Here is a 23,459-nt window from a genome sequence, read left to right on the forward strand (position 1 = left end):
TAAAACAATGAGTGTTTTACCTTTTTTTTTTTTTTAACTAAATTGTGTTCTTTAGCCTTTAATCACTATTGTTTCGGCCACTGTTTGGCCTTCCAAGTAGAGTGAAAATAAGTTAAAGTTGATAAATGAATTTTGTAATTACAAACAGTCATTCTTCACTTAGCTACAGAGATATATTCTGAGCAGGTGTCTTTGGGTGATTTTTTGTGCAAATTAATAGAATTACACTTAGACTTAAGGTGGTTGTAACATCATAAGCAATGTAATCTTACAGAATGACCATCTTATATGCTGTCTATTCTTGAGTGAAACATGACACATTACTGTATAAAATTATAGTAAACAATTTTGTGGATTGTTTGATAAGAGATTTTTAAAACATAAAAACCTGAGAGTTTTAGACTTTAAAATGATGTTGGACTAACTGCTATGAAGTTAGCAGAAACTGAGATATGAGTGAGCATACAAATAATATTGTAGGTTTTTGTTTGCTTGCTGTGTTGAGACAGAGTCTTTCTGTGTGGTCCGCCTTGCTGTCATAGAAACCCTCCTGCCTCGGCCTCCTGAGTGCTGGGATACAGGTCTGCACCAGCATGCTCAGCTAACATTGTGGATTTTTTTTTTTACACTTTTTTTTTTCTTTTTTCTTCTTATCGGTACCGGGAATCGAACTCACGACTGCCTGCTTGCAAGGCAGGTGCTTATGCCGCTGAGCTAAATCCCCAGCCCCAACATTGTGGATTTTAAAAGATGTATTTTATCAGTCACCCATTAACAACTGATTAATAAGTTTTTGAAAGAATAGAGTGTGATATGTTTGATTAAATTATGCCTCAGAGAGGAATGGCATTTACTTAGTGATGACTATATTTTAAAATATATATATTTTAATCACACATTTGCTTAGATTGCTAAACTCCTTGTTAAATATTTTGAACGTTGTTCATGCTTTCATTAATGTTTATCACTTAATTGCATGGGCAGGCACTGATATGATGAAGTTAAATAGCACTGGTGGTTAGGGGCCTTGCTGTCTTTTTCCTGAATTTATTTACGTTGTTAGTACTCTGCTATCAAACAATACTAACATTAGATTTGATGTAATTAAAAAATCAAATTGCTTGAGCATTATGCCTGGTATATAAGGGGTTTAACATGGCTTTCTATTTTTGACATATTAATGTGGTTAGTTTATAATAGTGGATTTTTAATATTGAATTGACCTTCTATTCTTATAATGAGTCTTACTTAATGTTGCTATGTTATTTTCTTAATGTACAGCTGGAATCAATCATCCTTCTTTAAAAACAATTTCATACCCATGAGCCAAACTACAACTGGGTATTATTTCTGCATGTGTCCATGAACATTATCTAGCTTGATTCTGAATGATCCACCAACACAACAGTATAGATTCAAGACCCTTTGGGTATTTGTTGATCACCTCAAATTCAACTGTAGTTTTTAGTCTAAGCCAGTCTGCTACTTTCCCCCACTCATTTATCTATTTATTACTGTTTTTTAATGCATGTGTCTTTATTTTTTCCAGCTTCTATTTCTTTTTGAGCCCATGTTCTTATAGAACAATCTAGTTCATTAAAATTTCCAATTTTTGTGCATAGTATTTTGGTAATTTCAGTGTAATACATGCTTATAAATAACATTTTTCTTTCTAGATCTTTAGTTAAAACTGCCTTATCATTCTGAATAGTGCAATTTTAAAAATCAAGGTATAATTCATATATCATTCAAACTCACCCTTTTAAAGTTTACAATTCATTGATTTTTGCTATGTTTGAAAGTTTTTTTTAACCACCATCACCTCTATTCAATTCCAGAGCATTTTCATTATCCCTAAAGGGAACCTGGAGCTTACTAATTTGCTCTCTCTTTTCCCAGCTGCTGGTAACCAATTATCTACTTTTTGTCTCTATGAACTTGCCATTCTGGACAAATAGTCATACAATGTGACATTTTGTATCTGGTTTCTTTTACTTAGCATGTTTTCAAGATTCATACATGTTGTAGCAAGTATTATCAGTGTTGTTTCCTTCAATGATTAAATAATATTTCATTGTATATATGGATATAACATATTTTTTCCTATGCATATACCCTAGATGGGCATTTGGAGTTTTTAGTTTTTGGCTATTATAAGTGATACCTAACATTAAAGTTCAAGTTTTTGTGTGAATGCGTGCTTTCAATTGTTTTTGGTATATATCTACGGATGATACTGCTGGATCACATTTTAACTCTATCTTTAATATTTTTTTTTCCTTTTTACCAGTACCAGGGACTGAACTCATGGCTGCTGCTTGCAAGGCAGGCGCTTATGCCGCTGAGCTAAATCCCCAGCCCCCTATCTTTAATCTTTTGGGGAGCTGCCAAACTGTTTGAACCATTATGACATTCCTTTCAGCAAAGTACAAAGGTTGTAATTCACCTGTTAATACTCTTCATCATCTGTCTTTTTAATTATGACTATCCTATAGAAGGAATTTAATGTCATAAACTTGGGGATTTTAATTGCATTTCCCTAAAGACTAAAAATATCGAACGTCTTTTCCTGTGCTTATTTGCAATTTGTATATCTTTTTTGGAGAATGGTTATTCACATACTTGGTCTATTGAAGTATTTTAAATTACGTTATTTGTCTTTTTATTGTTGAGTTGTAAAAGTTCTTCATGTATTCTGAATACATATCATTTATATATGATTGTCATATGAGAGTGTTATTTGTAAATGTTTTATCATATTCTGTGGATTGTCTCTTCAATTAGATAGTACCTTTTGAAGCACAAAATTTTAAAATTTTGATGATATCTAACATGTATTTTTTCTTTGCTCTCTTGAATGTTAGGTATTACAACTAAGAAACTATTTCCTAATTGAATATCCTAAAAATTTATATTTTCTTCTACATGTTTTGTAGGTTTACATTTTATATCTTGTCTTTGATCCATTCTGAGTTGATGTTTGCATATGGTATCAGGTAGGGATCCAACTTTGTCAGTTATTCCTGCACCCTTCGGTGAAAGGGCTTTTGCATCCTTCCTGGAAATTGGTTGACCATAGTTGGATGGATTTATTATAATTGTCTGACTTCTCAGTTCTATGCCATTGATCTAATCTCTTATGCCATTTACACACTGTCTTGATTACTTTAGCTTTGTCATCTAAGTTCTAAAGTTAGGTAATATGAGTCCTGCAACTTTGTGTTTCTTTTTTAATATTGTTTTGAACAGTCTTAGAACCTTGTTTTTCCATGTGAATTTTAGGATCGACTTTTCACTTTATGAAGAAGAAAAGCAGCAGCTGGACTTTTAGTGCTGAAGTAGAGCTTTTTAAAGTTTGTGTGTGATTTGATTCCCCAGCTTCTCTTGTTAAACTGGTTTTTCATTTCTTATTTCTTTATTTAGTTTCATTAGTACACATACACCATATGTAATGATCAGATTCATCATAAGGAATTTGTACCAGTGCGTTCCGTGTCTTAATTCCTTTTTCCCATTCACCTCCCCTCCACGTGAATCTTCTTCCCCTCCGACTAACAGAAGCTTTGTTTTCACTTCCTCCGCCCACCCTCTTCCTTCCCTTCCTCCTGCCCATCCCCTGCTTCACCTCCCCTCTGCACATGTTCTTCCATTTCCCATGGACTATGCTCCATTTTGTTCCTACTTACTCTTCGGGCTGCTCAGGAAAGAGAAACAGTGTGATCGAAAAACAGGCATCTGAAATGAATGGACACTTCTCAGATGAAAAAGTGCGAATAACAAATAAATACATGAAAAAAATGTTCAACGTTACTTCAAGTTAAAACAACAGGAAGATTCCATCTCACTCTAGAAAGAAAGTCTATCAACAAGAAATCAGCCAATAACAAATGCTGGTGAGGTTGTAGGGAGGGAAAAAAAAAGCCTTTTCCATTGATGGTGAAATTGTAATTTGGTAAACCACTGTGGATATCAGTGTGGAGATTCTTCAAAAAACTAAAATTAGTGATTCCATCTGACACAATTGTTTGCCTGCTAGGGTATCTTCTCAAAAGAGTTGAAAGCATCATACCACAGTGATATGTGTATACCCACTATATAGCAGCACAATTCATAATAGCTAAATCTTGAAAACAGCTCAAATGCCCATCATTGTTAGATGAGTGGATTAAAAAATGTGGTATTTCTAGACAATGAAATATTACTCTGCCACAAAGAAGGATAAATTTGAGTCATTTTTAAGTAAATGAATTCAGTTTCAAACCATAATTTTAAGTGAAATAAATCAGATACACAAGTTTATCACCTTGTTTCTCTTCTGTAAGCTTGTTTGTTTTGTTTATTGTTTTGTCTACTTTTAATATACCATCTCAGAAATCCAAGAAGTTAAACAATTGTCTACAATTGTTTATGACAAATAGCCTGAAAGAAAGAGGCTTTTTGTACTGGTCAAGGATGGACTCTGGGCAAATAAAGATGACCTTGACTATGGAATATTCCAGAGACCACCAGACAGGCCAAATAATGAAAGCTCACCAGGAGCATGGCTTTGAAGGAGATCCAGCCTTGTTCTGTGCCCTCTGGTAGTTTTCAGACTATTACTGGTTTTCACTGCAAAGCAGGTAGTCGACTTCTAAGGCTAATTCGGTGCCCAAGAATGGAGAGTTGGGTTAAAGCAATTCAAACACCACAAAGCCTGCTGCTTTTGTCAAGATACAGCTGTTTTAAGTTACTAAACACTTCCTATGTTACTGCAAACCTTTGGTTTATCTTCAGAGTTCTGGGGAAAAAAGGCTGATTCTGAAAACTGTCAATTTTTCCATAATGAAAGAGAATTTTTGGAAGTCTTTGCCTTGACCACTCAAAAATATTAATTTACCATTTCTCTTTATGTTTTTATCTCTTTCTTTTTTGATTAGTTTTGCCAGAGCTTTGCCTTATGGTTAACATTTTTGTTTGTTTGTTTTGATACCAGGGATTGAACTCACAACCTTGCACTTGCCAGGCAGATGCTTATGCCACTGAGCTACATCCCTGGCCCCTATGGGTAACATTTTTTAAAGTTCCAGGTCTAGAATTCATCAAAACTCTTGTTTTAATTTTTCCAATTCATTACTTTTAATCTTGATAATTCTTTTCTCCTTTATTTAAGTCCATGTTATTTTCCTTTTTTATTTCTTGAAATAAACACTTAGCTCATTTGCTTTGATTCTTCTTTGTTTCATAGCAAACAGCATTAACATTATGAATTGTCCTCTGAGCAGTACCTTGGAGTCTCATAAGTCTTGATACATGGTGTTACAATTATTTTCTAGCCTGTAGTTGCAGCATGATTTTGTTTTGACTTAAGCTTTATTTATGATGGCTTTTTTAATTTTCCAAGTGACTTTTATTTATTATTGTGCTGCCCATTTCCTATTTTATTGCATCACAATATGTAAATATGTCAATGAAATCTTCCTTTTTTAGGATTCATTTTTTTCCTTTGTAAGTCATAAGATCATTAATTTTAGAAATATCCCACGAACACTTGAGAATAATACAGTCACAAGATATCCTTTTTATTCCTCTCTCACATCTATCATAATCAAATGTAGTATTCAATTACTCTATGTCCTTATTTGATCTATCAAAGACTGAAAATTATTTGAAGGCAACTTTATTGATTGAAGCAAAAATAAATTTATGTACAGGTTACACACATCAAAATATATCCATTTTAATTTTTTTTTAGTAATGGGGGTTGAATCCTGGGCCCTACACATTGCTAAGCAAGCACTATGCCACAGAACAGCATCTCCCAAAATACATCCATTGTAAATGTGCATTTTGATGCGTGTGCCCCAAATCAAGACAGAGAACATTTCATTACCCCAGGAACCCCTTCCAAACCAACCTCCCAATTCCATTCCTCGGCAACAACTCTTTGGTTTTTTGAGGTTATAAATTATATTTGGCTCTTCAGAATTTCATATAAGGGAAATTATGTATTTTGCATTCTTCTGTGTTTGGCATTGTGTTTTGAGCTCATTCATGCAGCCGCGGGTCTCCCGTGCTCACGCCGCCGGGCTGAGTTCCGCTGCACTGTGTGGATATACCATAGTCTATCTGCTCACCAGCTACTGGGATTTGGACTGTTTCAGGCTCAGGCTATCATAACTAAAGATGCCAAAACAACAGTACTGTTAAGTGTTTACAATTTTTGTGTGACATATGGCTTCATTTCTCTGGATTGTCCTGTGTGTTTTTAACTCTGTAGAAACAACCAAAGTTTTGCTATAGTGGCTGTACATTGAACTTTCATTGTTCGCATTGTCGCTGATATCAGTGTTAAATTTTGGCCACCAAAGCAAATGTATGGTAGTATCTCACTGTGTTCCTAATTTTCATCTCCCAGGTCACTGATGATGCATGGTTTTCTCACTGTGTCGTCTTTCATCCGTTTCAGTTTCTTCTTATTTTAAAAATGAGACTATTGGGCTGGGGGTTTAGCTCAGCGGCATAAGCACCTGCCTTGCAAGCAGGCAGTCGTGAGTTCGATCCCCGGTACCGATAAAAATGAAAAAGACAAAAAAAAAAAAATTGTAAAAATGAGACTGTTTTCCTTATATTTGAATTGTGAGAGTTCATTATATATCCTCTCTCTGTCTCTGTCTCTTTCTCTCTCTCTCTCTCTCTCTCTCTCTCTCTCTCTCTCTCTCTCTCTCTCTCTCACTGGGGATTGTATCCTTTGCACTACATCCCCAGCCCTTTGTTAACCTTTCTTTTTTTACCCCGAGACAGGTTCTCACTGGATCACCTAGTTGTCCAGGATGGAATTAAACTTGCTATATATTCTTTTTGTTGTTGTTGTCTTTTTCCTTTTTATCGGTACCAGGGATCAAACTCACGACTGCCTGCTTGCAAGGCAGGTGCTTATGCCGCTGAGCTAACCCTCCAGCCCCTTGCTATATATCTTGAGGCAAATCCCTTGTCTGATGTAGATTTTGTTCAGCTATATAAACAATAGATAGACTGATTTATTCTATTTTATTTTTTTCACAAAAAAATTTAAACTATTTTAGTTTTTTAGTCTTTGGATATAATTTAAAATTTTTTGTCTATATCTAGAAAAATATCTTTTGGGGATTAAGATAAAAATTGCATTAAACCTGTATTTCAATTTGAGGTAAATTTACACCTTTACTATGTTCCGTCTTCTGAAATATGAACATGGCCTATTCCCTTACTTATTTAGATGTCGTTGATTGCTTTCTTCAGCATGTTATACCTGACACACATAAACCCTGTATATCTCCTGTTAGATTCTACTGAAGTATTTTTTTGTTTTGAGCAATTTTTGAATGGCTTGCATTTTAATTTTTGGTGTCCATGTGGCCATTGCTAGTACACAGAAGTGAGATTCGTCCCTACTTTGCCCTGTGACCTGACTCTGCTGAACACACTTATTAGTTCCAGCAGTTTTTGGTAGATTGCTTGGGGTTTTCTATATAAACAATTATGTCATCTAAAACCAGCGTCAGTTTTCTTTCTGTACTTCTGATTGTCTTGTTTTATTATTATACTGAAGCATTAATCCAGCCCTGTGCTGAATAAGAATAATGGAGCAAACATCCTGGTTTTCCCAGTCTTCGAGGAAACTCAGTCTTTCACTGTTAAGCACAATGTTAGCAGCAGGTTTCCTGTAGAAGTCTTTGTCAAGCTGAGGACATTCCCATCTATTCCTGTTTTCCTCAGTGTTTTAATGAATGGGTAATGGATTTCTTCAAATGCTTTTTCTGCCTCACATAAGCACATTATTTTTCCCTTAACCCGTTAAAATGGTAGATTACACTGATTGATTTTTGATTATTAAATAAGCCTTGTACGTCTGAAATAAATCCTGCTTGGTCTTGAAATAAATCCTACTTGGTGTACAGTCATTTTAATACATTGCTAAGTTCTATCTACTAATACATTTTAAGGAATTTGACATTTGTATAAATAAGCAGCACCATTTGTCTATAGTTTTCTTTGCTGTACAGCTTTGGTTTTGTTAGGAAAGTAACACTAGCTTCACAAAATACATTTGAAGTGTTCTTATTTGTTTTACTTTATGGAAGAAATTGTGTTGAACGTTAGTTCTTCGTTAAATGTTTGGTAGAATTCTTCAGGAAAATTAACTGAGCTTGGGGGTTTGGGGTGGGGGTAAAGTTACAAACTTAATTGCTGAATCCTGCAAATTTGCCAGTTTTTTACAAGTTATGAGCATTTTTTAGTCTTTATTGTGTTTATGATTAAGACATTTACCAAAGAAAAGAGTCAGTTTTACGGCTTCTTTTCCTATTTGTAAGTTTGCTTTTAATTTTCTTGATGTGTTGGATAGCTACAATATCCAGAATAATACTGATTAACACTGGTGAGAGAAGACATCCTTCCCTTCATAGCTAATGTGAATGGAAAGGATTTCTTTTTCACTATTAAGTAGAATACTAACATACAGAATACAGACAGCCTTTATCAGATGCTACTCCAAGGTTGCTGAGAGTTTTTATGGATTGTGACTGTTAATTGTGATGTGTGAAACTAATTTGAGCAAGAACTGCCTAGCAGATTAGTGAAGTCCTGTCTGCATCTGTGGCTGCCTAGGATACAAAACAGCAAGCTATGGAGAAGACACTCTCCCAATGCAGGCAGTACCAACCGATATGCTTGCTGTCTGGATGGACTGAAAAGGGAAGAAGAAAAGTGGGGAGGGAATGTCCTCACTCTGGAAGGACTCCAGTCTTCACCGCTGCCTTTGAACGCTGATCTGTTTTTCACCTTTCCAGCACAGAATCTTCAGCCTTTTATCACAGAGTCTCTGGCCTATGGGCAGTGATTTGCACGGGTGCCTACAGTAAGCTTCCAAGTCTTCAACCTCTGACTGTCGCTGGATCCTTCATCCCTCCAGTGCTCCGATGGTCACCGTGGATTCCTCTGCCTCTCGTTCCACAGATGGCCGGGGGACTGCTCCACTTCGGACCCTGAAAGCCTACTTAATATATCCCTTAGTATAATTATACATTTATTTGATACTGTTCTGGTCCTCTTGAGAAGCCTAACGCAGGGAGGGATGCTGAATATTGTCAAGGACTTAATAGACATTGTTATACAGCTCATGGCTGATTGACTTGATTGATTTTTTTAAAGAAATGTTTTATTTTATTGATTTGTTTATTGCTTTTATTTTAAAATTTTATGAAGTTTGATTGTGATCTTTATTGTTTCTTTTCTTCTGTGTCCTTTGAGTTTTATTTGCTCTTCTTTCTGGTTTAAGATGGCAGACTGGATACGGATTGAGTTTCTTAAAAGGTGCTGAATGTTATAAATTTTTCTCTAGGTTCTGCTTTAGCTGCATCTAGAAATTTTAATATATTGTTTTTCTTTTCTTTTGTTTGGTTTCTTTTTTGACTCAGGAGTTATTTAGAACATGTTTAATTTCCAAAAAGTTTTTGGCAATGGCCCTTAACACAACTGTGAGACAGCACACTTAGTATGACTTGAATTCTTTCAAATCAAGGTGTCTTTTATGGTCCAAATGGAATCTGTTTTTGTAAATGTCCCATATGTACTTAAAAAGAATATATATTTTTGTGTTGGTAGACAGTATGTTTTATAAAGATCAAATATACCAAGTTGTATGATAGTTTCATTAAGTATTCTGTATTCTGATTTTTAATCTGTTTTGTCTGTCAGTTGAAAGGCATTGTTAATATCTTCGACTGTAGCTGTTGGTTTGTGAATATCTCCTTATCAATTTTTGCTTCTGATAGTTCAAAACATTTCAAAAGGCACATAAGTCTTTAGAATTATTGCATCCTAATAAATTGACCCCTGTATTATTATGAAATGACCACTTATTTGTAGCTACATTCTTTGTTCTAAAATACATTTTGTCTGATACTAATTCACACATCTCACATTTCTCTTGATTAATATTAACATGGTGTACTACTTTTTATATTTTAATTTTGATGCTTTTTACAGGCTTATTAATGGCATCTTTTTTATGGAAGTTGTTACTTTAGAGCTGCTTGTATACATCTTTGATTTATCATAATCTCCCATCAAGTGACAATTTATTGGTTCATGTACATGTACTTCCTCATTTCCATTCCCAAATTTTAAACAATCATTTCATCATGTAACCTACACATATGTTATAATCCCACATCATTGCTTTCATCAGCCAATTGCCATTTCAAAAGCTTAGGGTTTTTTTTTTTTTTTTTTTTTTTTTTTTGGTCTTTTTGAGACAGGATTTGCTATGCGGTTCAGGCTGGCCTTGAATTCACTTTGTATTGCACGCTGTCCTTGAACTCACAGTGATCTTGCTGCCCTCAATCTTCTGAGTGCCGGTATTATAGATGTGTGTCACCACACCCAGTTTAAAGAATTAAAATAATAAGAGTCATTTTGTTTACTCAGGTAGTTGTAATTTCTGGAGTTCTTTATTGCTTTTTGAATTACATTTCTACTTACTATCATTTTTCCTTTGTAGGATTTTCTTTGACATCTTGTAATATGTGTCATGGGTGAATTATTTCAGCTTTGTGTGTCAGAAAAAGTATTTTGCCTTTTTTTAAAGGTATACTTGTAGTTTTTAAAGTAAATTTATGAATTTTTATTTTGAAAGTTATTATTTGTTTGTTTTCAGTACTTTAAAGATGTTGCTGTTGTATCTTCTAGTTTGGCTGTTTCTGATGGAAATTCTGATGCCACTGTTATCTTTGTTCTTCTGTACTTTTGATAGATCTCTTTTTTCTGGCTGCTTTTCCTTATCATTGATTTTAAGCAATTTGATTGAGGTGTACCTGATGGCAACTCTTTATCTTTTCTTTTTTATTGTTTCTTTTGCTTGGCTTTAATTAACTTTTTTGGATCAGTGGCTATATAGATTTGACTGTAAAGAAGAAATCTTTGTCATGATTTCTTCAAATGTATTTTATGTCCCCTGATGATGTTACTGGTTTTAAATCTCTGTCCTCTTTTCGTTTCATTGTGATAGTTTCTAGTCTATATCTTCCACCTTGTGAATATTTTGTAATACAGTGTCAAATCTGATGATCCCAACCATTATGTTTGATCTAACACATTCTAATTTTTATCTCCTGAAGCTTGTCAGTGTTTTTACCAAATCTATACTTAACTTTCTCAATCTTTTTCTAGCTTCTTAAACATATGAAATGCACTTGTAGTATTGTGTTTATATTTCTATATACTCAGTGTCATTTCTGAGTCACTTGTAAATGACTTGACTCTCCACCTTATTGTTGGTTGTTTTTCTGCTTATTTACAAAACTGATACTTTTTTACAGCCTGAAAATAATTGATTCACCCAAATTTTCAGAATTTTGAGATTTCATGACAGAAGGGCTGGCTTTATTTCAGATATGCCATCATGATCAGAAATGAAAATGGGGCTGAGGCAGTGTTAATAAAGCTTTTCATTATGACTGCTTGCTTTGTGTGTTGTAATGTTTTGTTATTTAACGGTTAAAGTTTATTATTCATTATAAATAAGGATTTTACTTTTTAAAAAATAATTTAGGTCTATTTTTCCATTACAACTTGTGATTTAGCCCTGTAAACTCCTGCCACTTATGGGCCGCTGGAGAGTCAGCCAGATGGCAGCCTTTTTCCATGAGTCAGTGCCATTTGCAGACTGTGGGGGAGGAGGACAAGAAGTCACCAAGAAGCAAGCCCTCCCTGCAAATCAGCACCATGCACAGGCCACTGAGGAGACAGCCGGATGCCAGCCCCTTCTGGCACGTGGGCTGGAAACAAGGAAGCCACCTTACTGCTATCATCACTCTGTAAGCAACGACCCGGCCCAGAGAAACACAGGTTGCGATGATAGCTGTTGAGGTAAAATGCGATTTAATGCTTGTAGTGGTTAGTGTTTCACTGACTTTGCAGGCTGAAAGCTGCTAGTCTGATTACCTATTCAGAGGATAACAATATACAATGTAGCATCTATTACGGATCTCCTTCTGAAGGTGGCGGCCATTGTTAATTCCCTATTATCTTATTTTGAAGTCCTGTATCATTTTAATTGCTTTGTTGGGTTCGATTTTATTCTGTTTTGTGTTGTTTGATTTTATTATATCTGATGGCATTGGCAGCTATTTCAAAGATGACAAGGTGTATTATGTTAGCCATTTTGGATTTACTCATCTTATTTTGAAGTCCTTGTTTTGTTTTTATTGGTTCTATTCTATTTTTTTTTTTTTTACTATGTCTGAAGGTATGGGCAGCTATTTTGAAGACAAAAGGCATTATGGTAACCATTGTTGATTTCCTATTGTTTTGAAGCCCTTTACCACTTACACTGACTTATTTTGATTGGCTTTATTCTGTTTTATTTTGCTTGGCTTTATTCTCTTTAAAATTTAAAAAAACTCTTCTGATTTAAATTGTCTTTTATATTATTATTGTTCCTGTATTCTTTACATAGACTAATAGTTGCCTTATATTTTTTGCCAATTCCTTTATTTTAAACAGTATAATTTTGGTTCAGATGGGCTTTGCTTTTTTACATTCAATATAATAGTCTTTGTCTTCTTAGATAGAGTTTGATCTGTTTATATTTATTGTGATGACTAATTTTTTTTCTCAATTCCTTCATTTTATTTTATATTGTTTCTTATTTTCTTTCCCACTCTTTGGTAAAGTATTGTTCATGTTTTCCATTTTCTTTCTCTATTCTTTCAGAAGTTACATGCATTTTTATTTTATTTTGTTTGACCCTAGGTAAAAAATTAAACCTTATTGATTTTGACCCATTTCCATTAAGTCTGACATTTGAAATTTTCACAGTATTTATCTAGGTGCGTGTTCTTCAATTCATTTTACCTCTTCTTTCTGGGGGCTGTATTGTCAAATAGTTATTGCCGGTTTTAGCCTTACTCAGATGCTTTTGCTCATCTTCTTTCATCTCCCTATGCTTTTCTCTGAATTCTATGAGATTTTCCATTTGGAACAGACCATTTAAATTATTTATTCCATTTTCTTCAATTTTTAATATGCTCCTCACTGCTCCTAGTGCATTTTAAAATTCTGCAATCACGCTTTCTACCCTAAAGTATATGATCTTATCTCACATCATTACCCTTTAAAAACTGCTGTATGTTCTCTAATCTCATGGAAAATATAAATTTGATGTTAAGATTTTTCCTTCTGTTTCTTGGACTGAATCTGTTTCATAGGAAAACATTTGATCTGATCATACATCTGATTTGGTTCCTTCTTTTGTATTGGAGGAATTAAAATGTTGCCTGATGATTGTTCTTAGTTTAGTTCTCCCTTACGAGCAAGCAGGATTTGCAGATGAAGTCTGTCAGAGGAGGAGCAAGTTCAGATCTTTTAATCTTAAATGTGGAAAAAGGCAGAAGTTTTACGTATCTGAAGGTTTTGTTGGTTGTTTGCTCATTCAATTTAGCAGATGTATAGGTTATAACTGCTTGTAGGCAAGTTATTCATCAGGGAAACTTTGTGTAACCTGTCCTCTGAGCCCCTCTGTGTGTGGGGTTGGGTGGACACCTCTCCCACAAGTAGGTGTTGGGTTTAGGATAAGCTAACTTCTCAGTGCCTTTTAGCTCATTCTCCAAGCCAGTCCTAGAACTTGGATGAGTTCTAAATTCCAGATGCCAGAAGGAATTGGCAAATGTCTCTGCAGAACAGGGACACTTAAGATCAGTGAAGATTATTTCCTTGTGGTTAACTGAGTTAGTTGAGAATGCTACACCTCTTTTCTAACCTTCATGGACCGCAGGGAAAGCTGGGGCAAATGGTGCAGCCACCATGCGGACCTCTACAACTATGTTTTGCTCATGGTTCTAATGTTCTTAAACTTGGTTTTCCTTGTTTCTTAGGTGAATCTTTCTTTGATCCTCTATCCATTCATCCACTCACTTAACTAATAGTCACTGAGCTGTAAGCGTAGGCCATCTACTGCTCTGGATGCTGGAGACTCAGTGCTGAAAGAAGACAGGTGAGGAGCTTGTATTCCAGAGGCAGGCTGCACGGCATGGTGTGAGGATTTTGTCTTCCTCAAATTAGGCTAATTTCTATTGCATTACTTCAAACTGTCCTTGTATTCCAACACTGGCACAACTATTCTAAATTCTGTGTCATTTCGAAGAACTGGTAATATGCTCAAATCACGACTGAAGTATAAGAACCACCTACCCTTCCAAAAAGGAAAAATTAAACAGAAAAGAATACGGAAAGAAATAAAAGAAAGAGGAGGAAAGAGAAAGAAGGGGAAGTGGGAAGGGAGGGGAGAGGAAAGGGAAGGGACCTCAGAGTTCACCACCGAAACCCCTCCGCTGGTCTCAAAACTTTCATGTGCCCAGTTAGATGAAACCAGGAGCCCTCGATTTGAGTTGCATAAATCCTTTGCAATCCCTCCTCTTCTCAGCTTTTACTGTAGTATAGTATCCTCCCCATACTTAGTGTGGAATATAATTTTTATAACATTAAGGGAAATTTTAATCACCTTTTAGTAAGTTAATTAATTAAAAATCACCTCCTTGTACTATTCACTATATAATTTTGTTTAATTTTTATTTACTATATCATAATCACATTCTCTTTTTCATAATTTTAATTTTAATGACAGCACAACACTGCCTTCTGTCAGGTTTGAAGATTGTCTAACTGTCTCTCTACCCTTTTAATATTTAAAGCATTCGCTTTCATCCTAATATAATTTTTAAACAATATAATGAAGGTCTTTAAGAAGCTTTGTACTGCAAATTTATTTCATGAATGTATTGATGTTTTGGGACTGTTGTTTGGTATTTTAAGTTACGTTTTAAAGAGGGCCAGCGATGTGGCACTTTTCCTGAAACCTCATCAGCATTAGTTTGCTTTTTAAAATCAGGTTCATACCAATATGATAATTTAGTAGACAAAAACTGCAACATTATGCTGTGCATATTGATTGTTTGCCCTTGTGATTATTATTTTTGTTTCCTTTTCAGGGAATTGTTTGGTCATTCATTTTGTCATTTATTTGTTTGGCCTTGGGTGTTCTTAAGTATTGCAATGTACTCTATTCTTTTAGATGAGGCTTTTTTCTTTTTGGTATTGGGAACTGAACTCAGGACCTCGCACTTGCTAGGCAGGCACTGTGCCCCTGAGATGCACTCCCGGCCCTAGATCCTTAGCCTTGGCTCCAAGGACTAAGGAGGACATAGGGAGTCCACCAGTCTGCGAAGACGAGGTGTCCGCTGGTCTCTGTCTGTGTTTATGTGTTTGTCTGTGTCCGTGTGAACTGATGTGTGTGTGCTTCTGCGAATACGTGTGCCTGGATGTGTGTCTGCACGTGAAAGTGAAGGACTTTTTAACTCCAGCTTTTCATGAAGGTCAAGTTAAAGCCTGAGAAACCTGTTTGATGTAAATCTTTTCCCCGGCACCTATTTCCGTTATCTACTGTGTCTGCGGAGGCACACACTTAACATCTTAATATATAACTTAACCTGCCGATTTCTCCTTTTTTGTAATTTCTTCTATTTTTTACTCTACCCTTGGCTCATTATTCTTTTTCAGATGGAATAAATACATGTGGTACTTGACTTAGGATGGTTTGACTACCTTTCCACTTTACTATGGTGTGAAAGTGATATCTGCTTAGTAGAAACCACACTTCCAGTTTTGAATTTTGATCTCTTCCTGGGTTAGTGATATGCAAACCCATATGATTACTGGATTCTGGGATGTTGTGGGGTCATTTTAGAGCTAGGGTCTTGTCCTGAACAAAGAATGGACAAGAAATGCACAAGTAGCAAGGCTTTACACTTATTAAAGGTATTACAGGCAGGAAAAGAAATATGCTCTGAGAGTGAGAGTGGGCCCATTAAAGCTGGAAGAGAACGGAGGCGGCCACCAAAAGAGCTTGCAGAGGGTTGATGCGTCCTCTTCTGTATCCGCCCCCCCCCATTCTGACGTCAGATCTGGGCTGTCCTATCAAAAACCTGCTTGATTTCACACGGGAAGATTTAAAGAAAGCAACCTCTGATTGGCCCCAGGCACAGGGCTTGGGCGCATGTGTCCGGGATCTGTAGGGCTAACTAGGTGCGCCCACGTGCTCAGCCCCTGGCCTTGCTTAATTTCCTGCCTCGGTAACGACTCTTGAGATGATGTCGGGTGCTGTGGCAGCGAGGTCAAGTTCCAATCAGCCACGTGGTCACAGGGGTAAAGAATGGATACTCTGAATCCCTCTGTGTTGCTAAGCTGGGTATTTGGGAGGTTAGGTGTATTTGATGCTTTACTGTATTGACTGATTTATTTATTTTTTGAGACAGGGTCTCACTGTGCAGTTAAGGCTGTCTTGAACTAATTATGTAGCCCAGGCTGTCCTCGAACTTGCAGTCATTCTCCTGCCTCAGCTTCTCCAGTGCTGCGAGTTCCTCAGTGTGCTACTGTGCCCCACGTCAATGCATTTTTGACCTATAGTATATTTTTTTCCTATTTGTGATTTCTTTTATTGGGCTGTAATCTCATTTTGTATTAGAGGGCATCTATTTGTCATGTTACTTCCACTAATTTGTTTATAATACTTTTTTAAAATTGGTCTCTTGTAAATTTGGGATTTATTTCTAGGTGTAGACTTTAATTTGTCTACTTATCTGTTGTTCAATTTCTTCAACGCCTTTAACACAACATTTACTCTCATCATTTTATGGCAAGTTTTTTTGTGTTAAGTTTCCCACAGCACTGTTTGCTTTTGGACATTCAGTTCCATTCAGTTATAATACTAATTTTGCTTTGGTGCTACACTATTGCACAGTTACCATTCTTTCATGACTTATTTAAATGTCATTGAAATAATTGAAAGAGCAACTATTTTGGCTTTTTTCCAGAATGTTCTTTGCTGTTTTGCTGGTTCTTTTCCAAATTATTTTTAAGTGTACTGTCAAATTCTATGAAAAATCCTTTTATATTAAAACATAAAATTATACTATTTAGACTTTGTAGTGAGAAATGTGATATATTTTTTCCACTGTTCAAGTTTTCTATTATGCTTTCTTGGAAATTTTTGAATTTTCGTATATATCTTGTTCATATTTTTAATCTTTCACTATTCATATTTGATTGTAAATTAAATCTCATTTTGTAATTTGTTTCCTGTTTTGATATTGTATTTATTTAGAAAGTTACTGATTTTTAAAATGTATACTCTATATGGATAACATCTCATTAGTTACTGGACTTTTGAATTATTGCTAATATTAGTTTAGAGGAAGCATTAGTTTTTGTTTTCATTTTTGGGATTGTGTTTTTGTTATTTTGAGACAGGGTCTCACTGTGTAGTGTACGCTGGCCTTGAAGTCAGTATATATCCCAGACTGGCATCAAACTCCTGATGATCCTCCTTCCTCAGCCTCCGGGTGCTGGTATTACAGACATGCTCAGGTCTGAGAACATTAGTTTCTAAAGTGTACTGTCATATTATCTGCAGATAAAACTTTCTAATCATTATTCCTATAGTTCTTTTTTCATGTCTTATTTCCTCAGCCTTAGTGCAATAATAAATAACAGTAGTGATACAGACCTTACTTATTGTTACCCTTTTGAAATAGAGTTTTTCCACTAAACAGGATGCTGGCTTGGTTTTAAATAGATCTTTACTATGATCAGGAAGTCATGCACTAGTCCTATTTTCAAATGTTTTGACCTCTGTTAAAAGGCATTTTTTAGCATGTACCTGAGTGATCATATGGTTCCTATTCTTTAATCTATTGATCTGATATGTTATATTAATAGATACCTTTTTGCTGAACCTTCCTTTCATTGCTGGAGAAATCCTTTGTGGTCATGGTGTTTAGTCTCTTAATATGCTCCTGAACACTACTTTCTTAAATCATATTGGATCTTGGTTTATTTTCATAATTCTGTATCAGAGTTTACAATCAGAACTGTATTTGCTTTGGAAAATGAATTAGCAGAATTTTTATTGTTATTTTCCAATGTTAAAGAATAAATTTATGAAACATAGAAGTGCAGTGTTGTGTAAAATTTGAGTAGATCCCTCCGCAGATTATCGGGATGGGTAAAAATGTCTTTCTCAGAAGTGGGAGGGATTGTTCTTTAATGTATTTCTCACTCTTTCAGATTCTTTCTTGCCTGCTGATCTAATCCACCCATGTATTAACTTATAATTTTGTAGACTATCATCTTTTTCCCCCAAGAACTTGGGAACAGAACCCAGGGGCTCACACATTCTAGGCAAGCACTCTGCCCCTGAACTACATCCTCTGCTTCCATCATATGTTTAATTGATAATTTCAAACAAATGTGCTATAGAAGTATGTCTATGTTCCCCCTCAATATTTTTTAATCTTTTTGATTCATTGTGATAATCATTTTCTCATTTCTGATTTCGCTGGGGCTTCTTTCCTTCTCTTGATTATATTTGCCAGAGGTTGGTCTTTTTTATTAGCTCTTTCAAAGAACAAGAGCTTGGTTTTATTTATTGATTCCGCTGTTTTTTGTGTTCCCTAATCTGTTTATTCTTGCTATCATCTTTCTTTCCTGCCTAATGTTTTCCTTAGGGTTTGTACGTGTGGCAGAGGTAGGGCAGGGAAACTGTTTTCCAAGGTAGAAAGCAAAAAGCTTGTCTCATCTAAAAAATTTTACCTGTTGGCTCTCTGAGTTACTTTTTGTGATCTTAGAATGCCTTAGACCCAGGTCCGTTTGTTCCTGTATCCTGTGATAACTGACCTGTAGCGGGATGGGGTGTCAGGAAGGCCAGCAGAGAGATCTGGCCCAAAGTGGCTCACTTCGTTCTCTTCTGCCAAGAACTCTGTGTTTCCAGCCTGCCCTGCCCCATGTCCCTTTCACCACCTTAGTCTCTACAGGTGACTGCGTCTGTGAGAGTATTCATGTGCTGGCAAAAAGAACAATGTTTTCCGAATGGACTCAGTGCCAATACTGAAGGCCATTTCATTAACAATAAAAACAGCTTCAAACACCTCAGAGGCTCTTACCCTATGGAATACAGTTAGCACGTGAGAAATCTGTGAACTTTGATGGGAAGGAAATACATAGTTTTCGTCACTAGAAATTAGAATTTAGCATTTTCTTCCATTTTGAGTGTAGGGCACAAACCATTATCACTGTGACAGCACCACAATGAGTCGCCCATAAAGACCACGGCTGCTTCCCTATCACAGCTCAGGATATCTGGAAAACCAGTCAAGGTTCACTCTTATTTCAAAATCATGTTAACTATCGAGTTTATTGCTAGAGCTTGTTATGTGATTCATTATAAAGAAACATATCTGTTAGGTTTCTTATATTTGTTCTTTGAATGTGTTTAAAACTATATTCCAACATAATTAATTCTCTTTATAATCCTGTGAAAAGTTTTCATCACAATGTATATAGTGTGTATATATATATATATATATATATATATATTCGGACAATGATCCAAAAGTCATTAGGAAGTCTGTTCTAATACATGGTTGCAACCAGGTTTTCCTGGGCCTTTGTGGGGTTTTTGGCCAATTCAAGGATTCTTACAAACTTTTTGAAGACATCGAAGACCCGAAGGAAGAGAGGGTTGGGGGGTAGTTCTTTCTAAGTCTGATCGTTAAAATATGGTTGTGGAGTTGAGCGTGCAGCTTAGTGGCAGCGTGTGTGCTTAGCATGCACGAGGGCCTGGATTCAATCTCCAGCACCGATGTCAGTAAGTAAATAAATAAATTGATAAGATAAGAATAAATACGTGTCATGGTCAGCCTCATTCTTCCTGTCCTGGTGCATGTTGAGCTGCGTGCCTGCTCAGGTGTTTCCTGTTCCCTCTGGAGCTAATAGGACTTCTCTCTCTCCCAGCCTGCCGACCAAGCTGTTTCCTCGTAGTTAACCATGAGCTCTTCTATCTCTGATCAGTCTCTCCTACCCCTCTCATAGGCAGAATGAGATGTCTTTTTATTTCTGAATCTTTTAAGACAAAGGCAGGGTTGGGGTATTGTAGGAAGCAAGGGATAGAAGTCTATGTGTCGGGAAATAGGCTTTCTGACAGGGATGCTTCTCAAAAACCCCAGGAATTTGCGTGTATCTTTGCAGAAGGCAATCACTTAGATCACCTCAAGTGACCAGCACTGTGTAGAATCGGTACCCATTCTACAGAGGAGGAAACTGAGGCTCTATGCTGTTAGGACACTAGCCCTGCAACTTTATAGAAGCTGGAAGCTCACCTTAATCTCTCTGGCTCTCAGTTAATTGCTTTGCCTGCTCAGCTACAGTGCTTTTGGTAGATGCTCATTTTCTGTGATCACACATGTAACACTGTGATTGTGGGGATTTTTCTTTATTTTCAGCATTCCTCTATTATTTTAAATGAGTCACCCAAGTACACTTGAGGCTTTCCAGGTCAAAGAGATGACACTGATCAATCTGTTTTAACCTGAGCTCCAGGGAAGTCTTAAAATCTGAAAATTCTCCCTTTGATCTATCTTTGTTCATAGTCACCACCCTTCTAGTACCATCAAAACTTTTTTTCAATTAAAAACAGAACCAAAACAAAATGTGTAATCCCAGTTATCCAGAGACTGAGGGAGAAGAATCATGAGTTCAAGGCCAACCTAAGCATCTTAGGAAAATAAAAAGTAAACAAGCATAGACAAAGAACTTAATCATTCCTCATGCTTTTATTTCAAATACTTTTTTATTTCAAATATTGAACACCTACTATGTGCAAGACACTCCACTTGTAACTACTTGTGGTAGTGGTTGATACATTGTGTCTACTTGAGATGCTTAAGCAGTTTAAGGGACTCAGCAGGGGCCTGGGTCTTCACTTTGTAAACATGCTCAGCAGTGTGCAAGAGGAGGGCACAGAGTTGGGGTGAGTGCTACACACTCCTAAGAGGGGTTGCCCTGCATACAATATAAGGGAAAAAAAGAGGTTTGTTCTGCCCTCTTTTCTTTTGCTGTCTTCTGCCTCCTTAAACTTCTGTCCTTCTGCCATATCGCCCTGTCTTGGAGCCCCTGATTATGGACCGAAACCTCCACAGACTGTGAGCTAAATAAACCTTTCCTTCTTTCATTTTGGCTGTCAGGTGTTTTCAGCAATGAGAGGAAAGTAACAACCCACATGTTCATTGTGGAAAAACCAGAAAATACAAATAAGACAACTCAGCAGTCCACCAGCGTAAAATGGGTAGATGGACTGCAGTAGAGATATAAAACTTACCATTACATAAATCAGATGTAACAACCACGGCCACAAGAAACAACAAGGGTATATTTTAAAGCATAATGTTGACTTAAAGATAGACACAACCACTCTTTAAAAAATACAGTAAGACAATTTACATACGTTTCAAAAATAGGCAGAATTAAACTCTTTAGGGATGCCTTGTTACACTGTTAAATTATCAAAAATAAAAGCAGAGAGAAGATGGGCAAAAAGCTGGGTGCTGGGAGTGAGACTGGTTTTGGTGACAGGCCACTAGGGCACTGAGGCTACAGAGACATCGCCTTCATAATCTACCTCAAATTCCACATTTATGTTCCAGGCACACTCCCCTGTGTGCATTTGATTACATTAGAAGGAAGGCAACTAAAAATTCAGATAAGAATAAAGCAAAAAAATAAACATTCCACCGCAATTGTGAGTAAATAATTTGGCGTATATTTTCCCAGTCCTTTCTTTTTTCCCCTGCTCATATCTTGTTTTTCCTAGCCAGAGTGAGATCTCTGTTTAATAAAATTTTGACTTTTGTCACTTTTTCCTCCCCAGGGACCACCCCACCAGCCTTGGACTAGGGGCTGTCTTTATGTGAGCCCGTAAGCAAAGGCAAAGGAGAGATGGACTTCCAGGTAGCTTGCTCTGCTTTGAAATTCAGATGGGAGCGTAGGCCGCCTGCAAAGTAACAGCCACCTTGGGCCACTGCGCCATTTACACACGAAAGGACTGCTGACCGAGGAGGTGAAGCGACTTAGGTCGTCAAAGGACCTGGACCACGCTGCTGGGTGGCAGAACTGGCCCGGCCCGTCTCTTCCCCCTCCGGGCCACCGCGTTCACCCGTCGGGATCCAAAGGGGCCGTCCCCAGCTCCCGCGCCTGGCGCGCCCAGGTCCCTGCTCGCAGGGCCTCCGCGGCCCGCCTGCGCCATCACTCAGGGGAGCGAGCGAGCAGGGCGGCTGCGGGCTCCCGCACGACTTATTGCACCATCGCTCACTCCCTGTCAAGGCTTATTGCTCCAACATCCCCTAAATGACAAAGTTGGATTCATTAAGTGTAAATTCAATCAAACTTGAGCAAGAGAGAGAAAATAAAAGTGGCTCGGAATAAGAAATGGGAGCGCCGGTAAGCGGTTGTCGCTCTTCCCAGCAGAGGCCCGAGGCCCTCCTGGTGCCAGCAGTGCGAGGAGCGCCTCGTCGGGGTGGATCCGCGGTTCTAGTCCCGGCTCCGGGGCTTGCCGCCCGGGAGACCTGGGCCAGGTCTCATCACGTGTCTAGGCCTCGCTGTGCTCCTCCGTCCGTGGGTGGGTGACATCCACGGTGCACAGTTGCTTTGAGGACAAGAGGGTGGTGCGCGCATTATCACGGTTGTAAAGAAGGCTCCTCCTCTGCATCCCAGCAGCCTGCAGATTGCATGCAGTGCCAAACATCCCGAGCTGGGGCGGGGGGGGGGGGTCCTAGGCTTGTGGATGTGAAGAGAATGGAGGAGTGGGAGCGCCGGGCTGCAGAACACAGAGCTGGATACAGATTCAGAGCTGTGACACTGCTGCCTAAGACAGAAAGCCTTCATATCAGGGTGTGTGTGTGTGTGTGTACAAGTAGAGCCAATGTTTAAAATGTTCACTTGTACTATGGCAGATGCACGCCAGTATTTTTCCCCTTTATTTTCTTTTCCATCCACTAAATTGTTTTATGATCTATGCGCTCTATGGTTAAGGTCACATGGCAAGTTTGGGGCTGTCCTGGCCTCTGGTCCACCCAGGATGCTCTTCTACCTGTCCCAGTCAGGTATCCAGTTCAGGCTGGGTGAATGGGCACCGCTCAGAGCCCAGGAAGCCGAGGGACAGAGTAGTGGGGAGATTGGGTGGGGCTTGAGCCCCCAGGTTGTAGCGGTAAAACTCAGGGAAAGGCTTTATGGAAAGAAGCGTTCCCGTTAGAGCCCAATAAATAGGGATTGAGTTTGAGGGTGGGCATTCAGAAACCACCCCAAGCTGGGACCTGAGCCTAGCTCTGCAGTGTTGTGGTGGGCTTTGCAGCAGACATGCCTGCTCTTTGCGCCTCACTTTTACTTTGGCAGGTGTGTGGGTGGGGTGGGAGGCCGAGGTTCCCACACCTTGGTGGGAAAGGTTAAGGGAAGTTGCTTCTGGCATCCAAGGGCTGCTTTGAGGCACTGCCACCTACTGATCACTCCCTCTCATTACACTCCGCCACTTGCTGAGAATTCTGTTTTGGTAATAATTC

The sequence above is a fragment of the Cavia porcellus genome, unplaced genomic scaffold (genome assembly GCF_034190915.1).
Source record: "Cavia porcellus strain 051 isolate PalLab524CR breed Dunkin Hartley unplaced genomic scaffold, mCavPor4.1 scaffold_1, whole genome shotgun sequence".
NCBI classification, from domain to species: domain Eukaryota; kingdom Metazoa; phylum Chordata; class Mammalia; order Rodentia; family Caviidae; genus Cavia; species Cavia porcellus.